This window comes from Melitaea cinxia, chromosome 7 (assembly GCF_905220565.1).
Source record: "Melitaea cinxia chromosome 7, ilMelCinx1.1, whole genome shotgun sequence".
Taxonomy (NCBI): domain Eukaryota; kingdom Metazoa; phylum Arthropoda; class Insecta; order Lepidoptera; family Nymphalidae; genus Melitaea; species Melitaea cinxia.
In genome coordinates this window covers 4,938,107-4,944,151 of record NC_059400.1, presented here as the reverse complement: position 1 = coordinate 4,944,151, position 6,045 = coordinate 4,938,107, and positions in this window count along the sequence as shown.

The window sequence follows — 6,045 nt, the reverse complement described above, 5'->3', positions numbered from 1 at the left end:
TAATTTATTTGCGCTAATTGCACAATCAGTTACAGGTATACACCTGTTGTGGTTTATACATGTAATCACTTATATAAGATTCTGCTATTATTCGGTATTTTCTCACGTTAAAGAAATTAGAACAAACTAACAGATTTAATCTCAATTAATTAAATAATATAAGTATGTGTATCGATTTAAGACGTTTAAATTATTCTCCTCTATTGTTCACCAACATTAATTTAAAATATACAAAACTAGCCGACTCATGCCCACTTCGCTCGGCGTTAATTATTATTTTTGTGATGCAAATATATAGCAAAGTTTTCATCTCTCTCGCATTTCTCCGACTTGAGTTACATAATTATACTATTATTTTTCATTGATTTTTTTTTATAACAATATAATATAGCCTTTATCACTCCTGAGTATTGTAGCTTTTTGTTAGTGAAAGAATTTTCATGATCGGATTAGTGTTTGCGAAGATTACCTCCTACAACAAAGTTAGAAACTTTACCTCTTTTTAATATTATTATAGATAGAAATGTACACATTAACAAAACAACATATAATATTAACACTACAATTGAAAATAAGTATTAAAATATATATTCTTTATTGCACTTAAAAATTTTGTACACTTATTCATATACAAATAAAGTTATATAAAACGTTGCTTCTGTGCTAAAACGGTGATCTCTTCCAGGCGACCTTAGGATAACTTAAAGGAAAGAGAGATACTCGTACAAATTCCATCGGGGAAACAACCAAATATCTCACAAGAATAGAATAATAAATAAAACTTCTTTTTGTGTTTCTATTTCATTAAAATGATATTTTATTAACGACTATTATAAAGCGTATTTCATTACAGACTTCCCACGTGAAGTTACATTCAATTTCGAAAAATTAAACTTTTAATTGAGACTATTTACAAATTTACATCACCTTGCCGTTTTAACAAATAAAGACGATTAAATTAAGTAGTCCAATTAGCTTTTAAGTAAAATTTAAATAACAACGAACGATGTATGTTGTTAGGAGAATTTTGTTGGAAATGTTGAACAAAAGTAATTATTTGTTTCGGTGGGACCGGGTGCGGGCGCCGCCCCGAGCGGTGGCAGCGCTGACAATCTAATTGTTAAAGAAACGGTTTTCAATTATAAAGTACAAACCTGAATGGAATACATTACAAGAATATTATCACAACACATTCATAGTCTAATGTTACTTTATTTCTTTCCTTTCTTCAAATATTAGGTATTAATATTGCTAATGCAATTTTAGATCTTTCTAGATCAATTTACAACTCTAAAACTAAATATTTACCTGTTATACCTTTACCTGGGATAGGTGTTTATATAATATCTATATTTATGTTTATATATAAGTAAAAATGTTTTTATTTTGTCTGGAATAAGTAATTATGCAACTTTTTCTTATAATTTAAATTGTAGCTAATTTTAATGGCTCTCATTAGAGCGGGTATTTTTTTTTTTTGTTAAAAAAGTTTGATGTAAATTTGGAATGTCGTAATTTGTGCGATTAAATCATCTCTGTAGAAAAAACATAAACACGTGGAACATAATTAGTGTAGCGAGCAAAAGAAACGGCTCCAGAGGATAAACCGATGTCTGGCTCTTGGTCCACGAAAATACGACATAATAACTCCATTAATTTGTCACAATTATTTTGTTTCGCCTAGGATGGTTCGCATGTTTCGTTTCTGTTACCGTTAATTTCGTAATGATAAACATTTGTTAACATTATTTTAATAACATACTATTAAACATAATATAAGTCAATTTAGAAAAAGTTACCAACAGTTATATGAAAGCGGAAATTAAAAATGTTTTTAGTTAAAACATAACACTAACACATTATTCTAATAGCAGATAAGTTTAACGGTAGTTTTTAAGTTGGAATCATCGATCGTTAACCCATTTGCGCCCACGTATTATACTATTGTATTACTCTTGAGAATTTTAAACAGATACTTCCTTTCATTACTACACATACTAGTCAGTATTATATTATTACTTACGAGTAGATGCAGAAAAAATTACAAATCTTTATAGATTCCGATTTGTAATATTCTCTTGTTGCGCTTGCTATGCTCTGTAGGCTTAGATTTTGGTTTTAAGTAATTATGGGTTAGGTTTTAGGTTAGTCACGTAGTACATGTACCTACTTGGTTGACCTAAAATCTTTTTCATATTTTCAAGATGTTATATAATTCGATAATGATAACAATTTATCTTTACGGTAAAATACATATCTTATGTCCCCATAAACTACACACAGAATTAAGAATAAATTCTGGTGATCTCCATGATAATTTCAATAAACGAATATTCGTATACAAACATAACAACATTTTACATACAAACTATGTTATTAGTACGACATATTTAATAGTAATTGACATAAGTTTGATTAAACATTTAATTTATTCAAACCATACTGTAACAGTTTGAGCTAAACCTAGCTGGCTTAATGGAAATACACGGAAGCGTCAGTGACCTCTGCTAGTGAGTGACGTGATGTAGTCGTCATAAATACAATAGTGCTCTGTTGCTCATGAAACAATTGCCTGTTACGTGTTTTCATACAACGTGTAAAACAAAAAAGAAAAACATTTTATAAAAGAAATTACGGTTTTTTAGAGAAACGCTAAGTGTTAGACACTTAACCTCACGGAAATACAAATTAGTTTTTCAAAGCTGTAAAAATTAGCTGTAAATTTTTATTTTCAGCTATACGAATAAATGAAAACTTGTAGGGTTTCTCGTTTCTGACATGTTTTGTACTGTATAATATGTAAAGATGTTTAGCTTCGGGTGAAGATTTTAAACCTATATTTTCGCTAGTATCAAGGTGTCAAACATTTGGATCAAATAGTAAAAAGAAAGTAATGAATAATTAGTAATCTATACATATAAATAAAATTGATGTGTCTGTCTACGATTTAAAAATATTTGTGATTTTTCAAGTGCATATAGTAATTTACACAATACTAAAACATAAACAAATGATTTTAAAATTTTTGTCGGTCTGTCTGTCTCTCTGTTTGTCCGGGCTAAACTTCGGAACGGTTGAACTGATTTCTAAAGGACTTCCTGCAAAATCAGGATTTACGCGGGAAAAACCGTGTTTACTGCGCCTAAGTACCTACCACCCAGAAAGATCTGAAATAGCCAAACGCTCTAACGTTTTCGGACGTTCGGATCGGAGCTTAATTCACCACGCAGTTCTACTGCGGGTTGGCGGATATATTCCCTATTGTGATAACAAACCGGGACCGACAGCTTAACGTGCTTTCGGGGCATTGAGAAGAGACCTACTAAAACTAGCATTCAAATCGGAAAGAAATATTTGTACGAAAATAAAAATCCATCCTGAGTGTTAGTCGAACCCGCAAACCGTCGGTTTTTAGGCGTGTACTTGGCACACGCACCATTACACCAGAATGGTTGTTATTGCCGTGATCAATACATATGTACATAGACCAGTATTATACAAGTAATTTTGTGCGTACCTTCAGAAAGTCAAAGTAAGTGAAGTATAAGCGTCGCGATGCTGCGCTAAACGCTGTCTTCTACTGTAAGGATAATATCTCTGTCATAAAAATATAACATGTAAACTAAAACAAAATTACTCATCGGGTGCAAAGTCCAGTATGTATGTATTATTTACTAATTTTTTAAACAAATATTTGGTGTTGTAGGTTGAAACCCACACGTTGCTAATAACGGCTTATTTAAGCCTCGTGGCTAATGGGTGCGCTTAATCCGTTAATCAGCATTGTTGGTATATTAACGAAATATCTTTAGAATTTGTTGTGTTGTAGCAACTAAATAAAAACTGCTCTTGTGTAGTGGTGCGTGTAGTCGCATAACACCGACGGTTTGCGGGTTCGGTTCCCGCTTGGGATGGATATATTTGTACAACTATTGCTTTCCGGTTTGGATTTCTATTCTTGTGGGTCTCCCCACCATGCCTCAGAGAGCAGGTTAAGCTGTCGGTCCCGGTTGTTATTATAAATACCTAATAGCGATCGTCACTTATAGTAGAGAACATATCCGCCAATCCGCAGTGGAACAGCGTTGTGGATTAAGCTCAATCCTTCTCCTACACGGAGGAAGAGGCCTATTCCCAGCTGTGGGATGTTACAGGTTAAATGCATCTAAATATCTGCAGCTTTATTTCATTTCGGTTACTTTCGACCTAGACCGCTAGTCTATTTGTCTTCACAATTTCTAATATAGGCTACTTCGATAACTGATTGTTCGCTATTGATTTCTTACATTTAACCACATATAATTTTTTTACAAAGTAATCAAATATCAGTTAATATTTTTAGTTCCATATTGTATATCTGTAATTTAGTCCTGCTAAGTTTTTGTTCAAGTTTTGTACAAGAAAATGGAAGACGGTGATTTACAATAATTGTATTTTAAGCAAACATATTTTATATTGGACTTTCTAATTAAGATAATCATCTTATATGTCTATATTTGAAATAAAAATTAATAACACAGATGATGGTTAATCGTTTACCTACTGAGTTTTTACTTGTTATTGTTTAAAAGCTTAAATACCTAAAAACCTTTGTTGGCTTACTAATACATTATGCGTAGGAGTCATCGATATAAACCGGTTTGATAAGATACCACAGGCTGTGACATTGTGAGAAGTGGGCAAGACTCACGCCGTGCCTTACTGTCACCGCCTAATCGATTGACTAATATTTAGGCTAAGCATATGCCTGTGACACACTTAAACATTTTAAAGACTTTGTTATGTCGCTACCTTATCAAATCTTGTTTGAAATAGCCCCACCCGTTCTCTCACGACGAGCAAAAGACACTCGTCGCACGCTTGGTAAAATCTGAAATTCACGCGTCAGAGGTCACCGCACTGAATAGAACAAAGAGGCAATTAGCGAGAAGTGTTCAAAAGTAAGCTGTGTTAAAGGTGTTAAAATAAAAACAACTTATTAAAATTCCAATATTGGCGTCTTCTGACCAATTTGAATTAATATTAAGTCGGGGAAAAACTTTCTTCGTATTTTATATAGAAATTCAAGGTAAGATTTTACAAAGTTTATTTACATAAATTATAATATATATGTTGTTTTTATAGTACCTATATGTCATTTTGTTCGATACAAGATCGGGGCTATATAGTGGATGAATTAAGACTTCCCAATCAAACTCTCTAAATTTTTGTTAAGTGGCTAAAGACGCATGTGTTCAGGCATTGTCGCGATGAAAGACATTTCTGTTGATCAATTGTGGCCGCTTATTTTAATTTTTTTTTTTTTTTTGCTTAAGCAAGCAAGCAACTTAAGTCTCATTAACAGTTGACAGTAGAAATCTAAATGTTGTGTCTGATGGTTTTGCTCGGCAGTATAAGCTCATAATGAATGATGCCCTGCCAATCGCGTAAAAAATTATTGCGTGTCAACCCCAATTTTGCAATAGTTTGCACAGTTAGATCGAACTTTGATTACGATCTGTTCCGTCATCAGTAATCAATCTCTTCAAAAATGGTTCGATATCATATCAAATATAAAATAATGGAAAAAATCAATAATAGTTAGGATTCTTTCAGTGAGTTTCAGTAAAATTTCCTGACTGAAAACGCTTAAACCGATTTTGTAGTACTCTTACTGACACTGTATCAGGTCCGTAAACGTCACAAATTTTTTTCGCGGCTCGAATCGCGTCTTTCTCTATTTTTGTACCGAATTTCTTCGTTGGATTAATCCATTTTGGCGGACAGAAACACAAATAAACAGCGGCGAGAAACTGTATTTACTTTTTAATTTAATTCGTAAAATTTCACTTTTAATGGTATCAAAACCAGCCAGTTAGTTACAAACAATACAACTAAAAGATTTTATTGCGACTTTTACTAGAAAAGACTTTTTCCCCGACCGACGACATTAAAATAGTTTTTAAATTAAAAAACAAATATAAGTTTGAAGCCTGAATAATTTATGTATGATCACGCATAATTTATTGAACAGGGGAATATATTTGATGGATGGATTATAATGAA